Consider the following 14,100-nt stretch of genomic DNA (forward strand, 5'->3'; position numbering starts at 1 on the left):
GTGAAATTATTCTCTCTCTCTCTCTCTCTCTCTCTCTCTCTCTCTCTCTCTCTCTCTCTCTCTCTCTCTCTCTCTCTCTCTCTCTCTCTCTCTGTGTGTGTGTGTCTCTCTGTGTGTGTGTGTGTGTGTGTGTGTGTGTGTGTGTGTGTGTGTGTTTGTGTGTGTGTGTGTGGAAGAGATGTTGGGATGGGTATGGTGACTGATTCGATTTCATGAGAGAGAGAGAGAGAGAGAGAGAGAGAGAGAGAGAGAGAGAGAGAGAGAGAGAGAGAGAGAGAGAGAGATTGCCTAGGTTCCGTTGGTGACGTGCTGTCATACACTTGCCGGCGCTGAGAGGGAGGTGTGGGAGGGGTGTTTGCGCAGCGCTAATGAGGTAAATAGCTTCGGCAAGACAAATTTGTGCCACTCAGAGTAAAGGATGAGATCTCATGAGAGCCTTGAACCTTACCTTATTAGGGGCGAGTATCATTATCAATATTGCTATTATTATTATCATTATTGTTATTATCATTATTATTATTAGTAGTAGTAGTAGTATTTTTGTTGTTCGTTGTCGCTGGTGGTGCTGGTGGTGGTGGTGTTGTTGTTATTGTTAGCATCATTATCATCATTATTACCACTGTTATTATTGTGATTTTCATAAATTCAGAACTGCCACTGCCAATGCAATGCAATTTTACTTAAAACTCTACATTCAGAATAAAGTAAAAGACTAAAGTAAACTCGAAAAACAATACTCGGGTCCAAAATAACAAGAGCATTAATACTTCCATACTGAATTCCTGCGCCGTGTTCACCAAGGAGACAGACGAGGAAGATTACGCCCTAGTCATAATGTATCAAGCGCTGAAGAGGACGCGCTGGCAGGTGAGGAGAGGGGCGGGAGATCAGGCGGCAAGGCAGGACCGTGTAGTGGAGTGAAAGGAGGAGGTGGTGAGTGGAGCAGGAGAGAGAGGTGGTTTATTAGGAAAGTGGCAGACTCCACTCCATCACGGCGCTGTCGAGGGAGTGTTGGGCGCAAGCAATATTGGTCTTTTAGGAAGCTTTTGAGATAATTGAGGAAGGAATTAAGCGCCTCTCACCGACCCAAGGCTGGATGGTGTTGTTCACGGGACCTCAACTCGTGCCTGGCTTCTTAGTTTCTTTATTCCTTGGACTACGGTTTTAAGGACTTTCTTCATATCGTCTTTTGATGAAACTTTTTTGAGAGTAAGAAATGGGGAAAAAAATAAATAAATAACGTGTTTTTTTATGTGACACTATTTCCTGCAAAGCCAAAATAGATATTCAGTACATGTGAAATATATAGTATGAAGTAACTCTTAATAAAGTCTTTCCTTAGGAATAAGTGTTTTGTTTCTTTCATACACTTATGAGTTAGTTATGCTACATAACTTGAACGCCAGGTTTACAATACACCGCGACATGACGGGCACTGCTAAGAACGTGGCACTTAAAAGAAAAAAAAGAAAAAAAATAATAATAATGATAATAATAATAATAATAATAATAATAATAATAATAATAATAATAATAATAATGATAATAAAAATATAAAACATTATTTTATTGTCAGAGTAATTATGACTCTATTAAGAAAATTTATACTGAGAGGAGCTGCAAGAAAATGCATTATGACGAATTATTAGATGAAACGAGATTGTAGCTACAAAATACATTCAGTAACATTAATAACGGTAAAAGGCTTCACCCTCCCCTTCCTTGTGGTTCTGGCCAGCTCCTCCCACTTGAGAAAAGACGAGATGAAGCAGAGATGCCGAGCCCTTCATCCCTGTCTGACCTTGTCTTGCACGCCCTCTTCCCTGCACCTTTTACTCTTCTCCGTTGTCACTCCCTTGACACCTTTCCTCTCTCCAGTCATCTGCCTTTTCTCTCTTCTCCCTCACTGCTTCCCTCCCTCTTTCCCTGATGCCATCACCAACCTAATCCCTTCTAACACCCCCGTGAAGGTTGTCACGGTGAAGCACTTAGTAGTAGAGTGAAAAAATATATTAAAAACACTTGGGAATTAAACAAACAGGGTGGCCAAGCTCTCACCCTGATGAACGCCGCTGCGCCCACCCGTGTAGCAGCTCTCTCAAACAAGTTTTCTTGAGATTGAAGAGGGTTTTTTCCACTCTAGTTGAGCGGATGTTAACGGGGTGTCACGATTAGAAAAAAAGCACATAGTTGACCTCTGCCTTGTGTTTTATTAGGCTTTTTTATTCGAAGTTTCTCTTTTATTAACTTTTAATGAGCCTTGTATTGATGGAGCTTCAATTTCTGTTACAATCATGGTGGAATGTAACTTTGAATTTTAAACCTGTTTGTGTTTTTAGGACAAAATTACGTAGTTTCAACATAAAATATTTACGTTTGCTTATTTTGCTGAGTAAAATGTCCGTCAATAAATAAACACAGCAGCCTATGGTTGGAACATGACACAACAGTGTGTTAGCTTACTACCATATACGTAAACGCCCTCAAGGTAGTTTTCTTACATCATGATAATTTACGAGTATATTGCCACTATATAATAACAAAGATAAAGAGAACCGTTTATATGCGATCGTTATCCGTTACTACGGAGGGTGAAATTATGGTAAATCAATCGATCGTAATCGTATCGTAATGTGATGTATTGCCCAAAATAAGAAAAAAAAAATACTGTCCATGAGAATAAATTATTCCAGCAACACTTCCACGATGAGAAGAACAAACATGGACTTCCTTAACATGAATCTTTCGCGTCATCATGTCTTCCCAAAGTTCTGATCCACCAGCCCAGCCTCCTTCCTCATTTCATCTTCACTCTCCCGAACGTGTGAATCGTACCTTTTATCTTTAAGTTGAGGTGTTTTGAGCCTCACATGTCCTGACAGGCGCCACACACCACTCTCCTCCCCCCACATATTCCACACACCTCTCTCCCCGCCCAACATATCCCACACACCACTTTCCTTGCAGTTCTCAGCAGTTCTTGCCTCGTCCTCCTCCTCATCGTTTTTTTTTCTTTTTTCTGCATTGTTATAAGAGTAGTTATCGTCTTTACCGTTGCTGATTTCGTGGTAGTTCTCGTCGCCTTCATTCTCTTCTTTTTCCTCCTCCTCCTCCTCCTCCTCCTCCTCCTCCTAGATATTGTTTTAACAACTGGTCAGTAAAAGACGTAAAAATTGGACCAGAATTGAGTTCCAGCGATCATCGTAGCTTACTTTTCACCATAAATTTTGACAAAGCTAAATACTGTGTACAGTTCTGGTCACCATATTACAAAAAAAAAAAAAAACATAGAAAAAATAAAAAAGATACAGTGCAGAGTCACAAAGATGATTCCAAGATTGCGCAATAAGCCGTATGAGGAACAACTGGAAGAACTAAACCTATTTAGTTTAACAAAGCGCAGGATAAGAGGAGACCTAATTGAAGTGTTCAAAATTTTCAAAGGATTATAGTAACATTGATGCACATAAATATTTTACCATTGATCATTCTAACCTAACAAGAAATTAATGGATTCAAGATTATACCCAAACGTTTTAAATCCTACGAGGCCAAACATTTTTTTCTTTAATCGTATAGTAAATATATGGAATAAACTTCCTGCAGAAATTATGAAACAGCAATACTATTGAATCATTCAAAAATAAAATAGACAAATATTTAAAAGCAAATTCCCAACAAGCTCTCTTCTTGTCCGAATAATTACTAAATTCACTAATAAACTCTTTTTTTACAGACACCAGTTTTATTATAAATTGCATTAACTTTCAGACAGGCGTATAGAGTTCACCGTAGGGTAAATAGTAGAACTTCCTTTCATCCTTTCCTATGAAAATTCCATGTCAGTTTTTCTATACTGCATGGTACTTTTCCCAACTATTTCCATGCCAGCGCAAGCTGGAGTGGTGGGTGGGGAGGAGCCTTCTGCTATGTTGTCCTGTCTCTCTTCCCTGTAGCTAGTTAGAAGTAGTTACCAAACAGCCTTGCAAGGACCAAAAGGTCTGTTGCTGTTTGACTTTCCTTTGTATTCCTTTGTATTCCTCCTCCTCCTCCTCCTCCTCCCTCCTCCTCCTCCTCCTCCTCCTCCTCCTCCTCCTCCTCCTCCTCCTCCTCCCGCTCCTCCTGCTCCTCCTCCTCCTCATCCCCCTCCCATCACTCAGTCCCTTTGTCCTCACCATCATCCCACCCACTTCAAACAACGCCAAATCTGTCTCTCCCTTACTGTAATATTTCCTCCCATTCTCTCTTCTCTCTCTCTCTCACTCTCTTCTTCTCTCTCTCTCTCTCTCTCTCTCTCTCTCATCTCTCTCTCTCTCTCTCTCTCTCTCTCTCTCTCTCTCTCTCTCTCTCTCTCTCTCTCTCTCTCTCTCTCAACAATTTTATTTTTTTACTGAAAGAGAAACCATTTATAAAGACATGAAAAAATAACTCGATTTATATTTGTTAAGCGAAGCAAATTGTTTGATGAAACGTTTCCTAGTTCCATAAAACGTAACTATTTTTTAGTTTTTTATCTTGATTTCTATCACAGAGAGAGAGAGAGAGAGAGAGGAGAGAGAGAGAGAGAGAGAGAGAAGAGAGAGAGACCTCGATAAGCAATGAATATCAAATTACACAACTCCACACTTCCTCCCTCACCTGTGAGCCTTCTCACCTTTGTCCTCGACCAGCCACCACTCCATCATCTCCTCCCTTGACACACTTACCTTCCCTCACTCTCCACCTTACTCCTGCCCACCCAATTCTGAGGTGTATACTCTAAACACCAAAGCATGTAGGCGGGAATGTGGTACATGTGCTCGTTTTCACAGCTATCAGCGTACAAATACACAAGGCAAAGGGTGAAAATCCTCTTCATTATCCGGTGGCTCGATATGATTTATTATCGTCAGCATTTATTTTTTTCGTTTTTTTTTTCTGGTTTAATAAAAAAAAGTTTGTAATAATAAAAAAAATAACTTGGGATTCGGTAATGTAATACAAGGCATGGCCATCCCTTGGTGTGTGTGTGTGTGTGTGTGTGTGTGTTGTGTGTGTGTGTGTGTGTGTCGTTGTTTCTGAAGATGCTTTTTTTGTTGTTTTATTTTATAGGTGACTTGTCGAAGTCGTTGATTTGTTTCACGTGTTAAGTAGAGCATATTTTTTTTTTCTGAAAAATTTATGAAGATGTGTCAGTAACAGCAGGGATAGTACAGTGGTATTAGAATTAACATCAGTAGTAGCAATAATGACTGATCATGAATGGAGAAATAGGCATTGTGCTTAATGGAAATGTTTCAACATGATTAAATTCATCAGTGACTGTACTTCAAGCGAAATGAAATAGTGATTTTTCTTTTAAGAAATATGACCTTGTATTTTCGATTACAGTAACAAAGACCGAATGAATTAATGTTAAAAACGTTCTTTATGATATATAAATACATGATGAAAAACTGAGAGAGAGAGAATATATATATATATATATATATATATATATATATATATATATATATATATATATATATATATATATATATATATATATATATATATATATATATATATATATATATATATATATATATAATATATATATATATATATAATACACACACACACACACACACCACACACACACACACACACACACACACACACACACACACACACACACACACACACACACACACACACACACACACAGTGCTTGATTCTGATCCGGTGAGGCGCATGACCCACATTCTCTGGGAGGATCCCGCGCTCCTTTACGAGTGCGTCACATTAATTATCTTTTGTCTGCAAACTTAGAATCATGTGTCAGGAAGATTAACTGCCGAGTTCATGGCGATTATTTCTGGGTTGTGCTAACCCAAACTCCATTGAATTAAATTATCATGACTAACAACCCCCGCTCACCTAAGGCTGTTACATTCTTTGTGCTGTTCATGCGCCACATTAGTGGCCCGGGTCGTAACAGTGGACGCTTATAGTGAGGGAGTAAGTACTAGTCTTTTTCAAGTATTGTGAGACCTTTCCTTCCTTGTTCTTGTGGTGTGGATGATTCAGTACCTTTCACGATGGCTAGGGCAATAGTGAAAACAGAATTCTATCTTAGTTTTGTATTCTTAGTAACGTGTTTGTGTGTGGGGGGAGGGGTTAGTGTGTGTGTGTATGTGTGTGTGCGTGTTAGTGGGTGTAGGTGTGTTTGCGCTTGCGCGTGTGTGTACAGCATTTCTGTAATGGGGTGGTATCATCAATAATTCAACGGACGTTACCTCACGCAGGGATCTGTCTGTCCAGTGGCAGGCCACACCCATGTGTCATTCGGGCTCTTCTCGCCAAGCTCTCATTCCTGCTGGCCCTTACGTAAACACAGACACACACACACACACACACACACACACACACACACACACACACACACACACACACACACACACACACACACACACACACACACACACACACGTCGCAAGTAGGTCAGGGATTTTAGTTAGCTACAAGTTGAAGATAAGACGCCAGAGACTTTCTCTACGCGTCCTTGCCTCTGCACTGGCGTCCTTCAAAATTGCAGGGCCGTGCACAAACAAACGGCGAACAAGCAAGCACCCGAGAGAAAAGATGGGGGGTAAGGGTGTATCTGTAAACATTACTGGGATTGTACACGAATTTATTTTTTAAAAAGGTCTGAGGTATTTAAAACGATGTGATTTATGAGGACGAATATGGATAGGCACTAGATGTCAAGGAGAATAAATACTACTTTTACTCGACCAGTAAGAGGAACCGTTCTGAGTAGGGTGAGGAGGAATTCCAGGCAGGGGTGAAAGGGAGAGATTAATTCAAATTGAGGGTGCTGCTTCTGCATGTGTTAAAGTGATTTCCGGCAAATACAAACGTGATTCAATAGTATTTTCTTTCCAAGATTTTTTCCCTCTTTCTCTTTCTATTCGCTCGCGCCTTGCTTTGTCCTTTGCATTATTCAAAAATGCAAATGCTTGTTCGTGGCGTGCTGTTCTTTATTGTGTTGTGCTTTTGTCATTCCATCAAATATCATGTTGATGGCAAGGGAAAGAGGCACTGATGTGTGTGTGTGTGTGTGTGTGTGTGTGTGTGTGTGTGTGTGTGTGTGTGTGTGTGTGTGTGTGTGTGTGTGTGTGTGTGTGTGTGTGTGTATGTATGTTTCTCCAATCTCGCCTTATGTACATTTCTTTACATTCTTATTACCTTTTATATAGCATAAAAAGCTAATTTTGTAATGCAGGGATATGGTATATGAAAATAGCAAGAATTTGTATACTTTATAGTAATAAGAGCTAGAATAACAGTTCCACAATATCATGAAGTCGCAGTGAACATTTTTCCTTCTTTTCCACCCAAACTACCGGACCAAATCATAAAGTATAAAAGCGGAAAGTCAGACAAAGAGAGGTAACATGAAAAACAAGACAGAGTGTATGAGAGAGAGAGAGAGAGAGAGAGAGAGAGAGAGAGAGAGAGAGAGAGAGAGAGAGAGAGAGAGAGAGAGACGAAACGAAAGATAAGAAAGGAAAGAAGATAATTAAAAACGAAAACGGAAGACACATTTGCTGAGATTAGACAAGCGACAAAAACTGACGAAAACCCACCCCAGCTCCTCACTAACCCACTGAAGCCTCGTGTTTATGAAGACATCAAGAACACGACGAGCCTCGCAAATATCTCTTGTTACCCCGGTAGCGGTGGCCTTGACACGCTCTACTTCGACAGTATTCCACACATCCCCCGCCACACCACCTACACCTGCAAACATGGTCTTCATCCACTGTTTCACTCATATCTACCTCTCCCTCTTCTGATATCCCTTCTCCTCCACCATTCCACTCATATATACCTCCTCCTCCTCCTCTTCCTCCTCCTATCGTCATCTTCCTCCTCCACCACCATTCCACTCATATATATATATCTCCTCCTCCTCATTTTCCTCATCCTCCACCACCACTCATATTTATCTCGTCCTCCTCGTCCTCGTCCTCCTCGTTCACCACTCGACTCGTATATACCTCTGCTTCCTTATCTTACTCCTATTCCACCACTCCACTCCACTTCATTCGTATTTACCTCTCCCTCTCCCTCCACCTCCTTCTGCATCAGTTCCTTCCACTCCCAGCACCACCTTCATTCCTGGTGTGGCTTGAAGCCCAGCACGCTCCACATACCCTACTTCATCAGCACTCAGATCTGACTCTTTTTACTCCACTTTCAAACTTTTCTTTTACTTGATAACCTTACCTTTTTTCTTGCAGGAATTTATGTAGCAGTGTTAGTTCCTCCCAATCCACAGTATGTCCCCTTCATGCGATTTTATACTTGACATTATTTCGTGGCACTTTGCATGTCCCCCCTCAAGTATGTCCTCCACCAGGCCAGGCACTCCAGACTGGCACTCATCTTTACCTGCCATCCAGACTCCTTGTTTCAGTAAGTGCCAAGTGACTGTACCCCCCCCTCTCTCTCTCTCTCTCTCTCTCTCTCTCTCTCTCTCTCTCTCTCTCTCTCTCTCTCTCTCTCTCTCTCTCTCTCTCTCTCTCTCTCTCTCTCTCTCTCTCTCTCTCTCTCTCTCTCTCTCTCTCTCTCTCTCTCTCAGTCATCTCAGTCACCTCACTATACCAGACACAGGGGCAGGATGACAGGAGGAGAATGTGTATGTCTTGCCTTGTTTTGTCTCTCTCACTTTTTATATTGTTATTTTGTTTCGTTTCGTTTTGTTTTGTTATGTTTTGTTTTCCTTGTCGCATTTTGCTTCACTTCTGTGTGTGCATGTGTGTTTTTGTTTTACTCTCTCTCTCTCTCTCTCTCTCTCTCTCTCTCTCTCTCTCTCTCTCTCTCTCTCTCTCTCTCTCTCTCTCTCTCTCTCTCTCTCTTGCTTTTGTTGTGAATCTTGGTTTGTTGTCTCTTTCCACCGTTTTCGCACTCTCTTTATTGATCATCCACATACCGTGTCTCTCTCTCTCTCTCTCTCTCTCTCTCTCTCTCTCTCTCTCTCTCTCTCTCTCTCTCTCTCTCTCTCTCTCTCTCTCTCTCTCTCTCTCTGCCTCTTCCCACTTTCCACGTCTTACTTTCTTTTCTCACTACTTCCATTCTCACTCATTAGTGCAGACGCATCTTTCTTCCTTCCATCTCTTTTCCTTGCTCATTGTTCCCCCCTCTTTTCTAAACCCCCTTCCTTTCCTGCTGCACCTTCCGCACACTCATCACACACACGCTCGGCTTCATCCCTTTGCACTCAACTTTCCTCTGCTCGAAAACTTGATATAAAAACTCCGAGCACACAATGAGAGGCTTCCTGGGCCACCCGTCAAGCAGTCAGGGAAGGGGGAGGGTTGGTCTGGTTGAGGAGGGGCGGAGGAACGCAGGGAGGCGGTGCTGGGTGGTTGGCTGGGATGGGATAGGATACAGGGAGGTGGTGGGAGGAAAGGAGGGAGGAAAGCAGACAAACTGGTAGGAAATCGTGGAGGATTCCAGGATTCACTTCCAAAGGGTGGAGGAATCTCAGTGTTGGGGAGGAGGCGGGGATGGGGTGCCTCCAATAGCCTCTCGCTTATTGGCAGACGTGAGCTGTTATAGAGAAAGGGTTTAGATACATTTATAGATTTATTTTATTCTTATAATACAAGATACGATGAAAATTTTGATCATTCTGAGTTTTTTTTTTTTTTTTTTTTTTTTTTTTTTTTTTTTTTTTGCTCATGTATGATATGGTGGGGCTCGACTTTTGCAGTTTAATTGCGTGTTTTATTTTTAGTTTTATGGGTCATGTGCTGGCATACATACATGCTAGCGCGCGCGCACACCCATTCGCCAATCCGCACACACACACACACTTACAAACACATACACACACACACACACACACACACACACACACACACACACACACACACACACACACACACACACACACACACACACACACACACACACACACACACTTACAAACACACACACACACACACACACACACACACACACACACACACACACAACTATTTGATCAAAGCCACCTCTCCGCCGACACACCTCAGGCTGGGTCGCTGATTTTAATTACGGACGTACATTAGTTTGCTATTAATAATTCTAAATAACAAAGGTATCTGCAGTCAGATTTATATATTTATCTATTTGTGTAAATACATATTAAAATGAAATAATCGGCTGTAGATTTTATTTATTTATTTATTTTTTATTGGTATGTTTTTTTTTTTTTTTTACGTTCTTGTATTTATCATTAATGGAAGTGGACTGGGTTGTTGTTGTGTTATTTTCATGTACGTGTCTCACTCACACACACACACACACACACACACACACGAAAGAGAGAGAGAGAGAGAGAGAGAGAGAGAGAGAGAGAGAGAGAGAGAGAGAGAGAGAGAGAGAGAGAGAGAGAGAGAGAGAGAGAGAGAGAGAGAGAGAGAGAGAGAGAGCCACTGCTACTGTTTGACTCGTGCGACAAAAAACTGGAATGTTTCACTTTTTTCTTTTTTTCTTTTTTTTCCTTCCCACCAAATACCTCCGATGCTCGTCTCTCTCCCCCACACCATCTGCCGATTCGAACCCCCTTCCAGCTCTCCTCCCCCTCCCTCCCTCCCTCCCTTTCTTGTTCTTTCGTGTTTCCTTTCCTCTCCCTCCAGCCATCCCTCTCCCTTACAAGGCTCGGCGCTTGCCCTCGTTCTTTCCTTCCTTTGTTTCTATCATTTACCATTCTGCCCTTCGTATCTCTCTCTCTCTCTCTCTCTCTCTCTCTCTCTCTCTCTCTCTCTCTCTCTCTCTCTCTCTCTCTCTCTCTCTCTCTCTCTCTCTCTCTCTCTCTCTCTCTCTCTCTCTCTCTCTCTCTCTCTCTCTCATCATCCCACCACCCTCATTTCGGCGTGTAGGTTAGGTTCCCGTCCCATACTCTGGCGCCCCAACGCTCCTCTGTCATGTTGGAGCGTTCGTTTTTTTTTTTTTTCTTATCTCGACAGATAAAAAAATCATTATACATTAGTAGATATAATTGTTAACGTAAAGATTTTTGGTCGTGACACATATTTAGAGTTTTTCATATGTTATTGCTACAACTACAGAGCGCCCTGATTGTTAGAATTTTGTTTTATTTCATTCTGATTGGTGTATTAAGCTTTTGTAGTCATTCGTAGATATAATATCCGATAAAAGACAAGCCAGACACAACACTGTTTCAGCTTTTACACACACAACTCGTATCTCTGCGGCAACTTATCTTCCCTGTACGAGTAACAGAGGTGAACGTCTAGAACACAATTTGTGAGATGGTATCACTTCCTTTGTCCTTTGTACCTGTAAAACAATTCCGCCAGACGCAGCACTGAATGTTCCGCTTGCGTATAACAGAAAATCGTCTCTGCGATTGCGTGACGAACGTGTGAAAAACGAAAAAAAAGTAAAATAAGAAATTGTGTTCCGGAATCATCTAAACATAGTGAGGAAGATGGAATAAAAATATCCACACTTTTTCTTTTGTTTTGCTTTTTTCCTTATTTTACCTCTCACTGTGTCTGTCTCCCTTGATTCTTTAGCACATACTGTCCTCCTTTTTCTCTTGCTCTGTATTTCCTCTGCGTTGTTTCTCTGTTTATGTATTCCTCGTACGCTTGCCGCATTCATTTTACGATTGCAATTCAGTTCGACTCGAATAGAATTTCTAACGTTTCTGAGCTGCATATTCTGGCAACTAACGAGCTAACTGATTCATCTGGAAATGTAGAGGCATACTGTATCAAAGGTCAATATATATATATATATATATATATATATATATATATATATATATATATATATATATATATATATATATATATATATATATATATATATATATATATATATATATATATATATATATATGTTATTTTTTTTATCTATTTATTTATTTATTTTTTTTTCATGCAACAAAAGTAAGTCCGTCATTTTCACATTACAAATACATGTTTTTGTTCAGGTACATATCTAACACCATACTCAAAAACTGTGTACTTAACCTTCAGAAAAGATGGATATTCCCCATTTTTCGAAGGTTGTCCAGCCGTCATACCTCAATGAAACGTGTCCTACTTCACTCTCCAGCCAGCAGCGCCATTCAGCCTCGTAACCCAGCACTGAACTTGCTCACAAAGTCATACAAAACAAAGTACGCGGCGTCCCAGAAAAAAAAATAATAAGTTTCTACAAAGTACCCAAAAAACTTGTCCGCCAGAGACCTCGCCGTAATTTATCCTCTTTGGTGGTAACTTGACTTTACACAGACCAAAAACAGAGTCAAGTTGCCAACACAGGTCATAACTTGTCATGTGCCCCCATGTGCCGCAATGAGCAAAACTTGTGGTGGCCTGCCATAAATATTAGATTTATGTGTGTGTGTGTGTGTGTGTGTGTGTGTGTGTGTGTCTGTGTAATTGGAAAAAATATAAATCACCTTTAATATTAGCTTTTGTCTCTAAAAATACGGCAAACAGTGTGGCTTTACGCGTGCACCGGACAATGGTAGATGCTTGTAATTTATTAAATGTGAAAGTGAAACCAGCGCAAAACAGCAAATCATACGAAAAAACTGATGCACCTCAACATTATTTTTTGGCGAATGTAAAAGCGCAGCACCAAATATGGTGAGCCCGCTGGTGTCACCTCGACTTAAGCGTCTTACGTTACTCAGCCGTCAAATGAGCAAAATTCACCTTTTCGAGGCCAACCTTTCTCCACAGAAAAAGAACGACATTGTATGAGAAAAACTGGAGGGTGTGTTTATTGTTTTGACCTCACATGACACCGTTTCCGTGTCCTCAAAATGCTGAAAGGGTCACATTTTTCTTGCGAGATCTGGGCCACGGTGACACAGCCTCTGGAACTCGTCAGCCTCACGACGGAGACAGACGAGCAAGGTTCATACACAATATTTGGATACGTTTTTTTTTTTCAGTAAAGGCTCATTTTATTGTTACGATAACAAGGAGGCGACCCACGATGATGAGTGGGTGCACAATACTTCTCAGTCTCTCATTTACAATATTGATAAGTATATGAATCGTAAACAATGCCGTTGTAACTATTTACTGACAAAGATTACTTAAATGAGCTATGTGCAGTTGTTTCACATAAAATTACAGAAGTGTGGTATAAATGCCCAGAAATATATTTGTTCTTTTCAAGATAAAGATCATAATATCTTGAACCACGAGATTATGAGCAAGTAAATGTATAGCTAGTCATTCTAGGCGATAAATGATAATGATATTCCTGTTCATACAACAGAGAGAGAGAGAGAGAGAGAGAGAGAGAGAGAGAGAGAGAGAGAGAGAGAGAGAGAGAGAGAGAGAGACATTACATCATCAGTGTATTTAGTTTTTTTTTCTTTTTTTTTTCTTCCAATGGCTCACCTGTGCCCTTACGCACTGTGAAGCAGAGCTTGCGAACAGAATGTCCTGCCTCTTGAACTCCTCTTTCCTCCACTCCCCTCTCTGCTATCCTCCTTAACTTACTCTTCTCTCCGCGAAGCCCTTTCACTCGGCTCCCTTGCCCTTGTCCCTCTCTGCCCTCACCTGGTCGTGGCCTTTTAATTCTTAGTTCCATTGGCTTCCATTAAACTCCTACCCACCACCACCTTGTCCTTTTCAGGTTCATTTCCGGCTCACGGTTCCTGCCCATCCAGAGTCAACACAGCGACAGGTAGGGAGTCCGCTGTGTGTGTGTGTGTGTGTGTGTGTGTGTGTGTGTGTGTGTGTGTGTGTGTGTGTGTGTGTGTGTGTGTGTGTGTGTGTGTGTGTATTTTGTATCCTTGTCAAGAAAACTAAATATTTTTCCTAATCTGCACTTTGTTTCTAATATATTTTTTTTACGCAGCATAAAAGCCTATAATGCATTACTTCTTACTGGTTATAACATTCCGTCACTGTAGTTGTAATGGGTTTTAGTTTCATGTAAACATATCTTACGGTATAAGCAAAATGTGTGTTCCTATGTTTCGACCAGCATGCCTCATCATGTTAACCAAACTATGCCTTTTATTAGTATTTTTTTCCTGCACTAAATTATTCGAAAACAAAAAAAAGAAACTGGTCAGTTGCCATT

The 14,100-nt window shown here is 40.9% G+C and overlaps 1 long non-coding RNA gene across 1 annotated transcript in view; it reads left to right on the forward strand.

The window, feature by feature from the left end:
• Window positions 1–13,698, forward strand: part of LOC135103651 (uncharacterized) — a 272,999-nt gene extending 259,301 nt beyond the window's left edge. The window contains exon 6 of the long non-coding RNA XR_010270148.1: window positions 13,648–13,698. This is a non-coding gene — a long non-coding RNA (uncharacterized LOC135103651). The remainder of the gene's footprint in view (window positions 1–13,647) is intronic.
• The last annotated feature ends 402 nt before the right edge of the window (window positions 13,699–14,100 follow it).

The sequence above is a fragment of the Scylla paramamosain genome, chromosome 9 (genome assembly GCF_035594125.1).
Source record: "Scylla paramamosain isolate STU-SP2022 chromosome 9, ASM3559412v1, whole genome shotgun sequence".
NCBI lineage: Eukaryota > Metazoa > Arthropoda > Malacostraca > Decapoda > Portunidae > Scylla > Scylla paramamosain.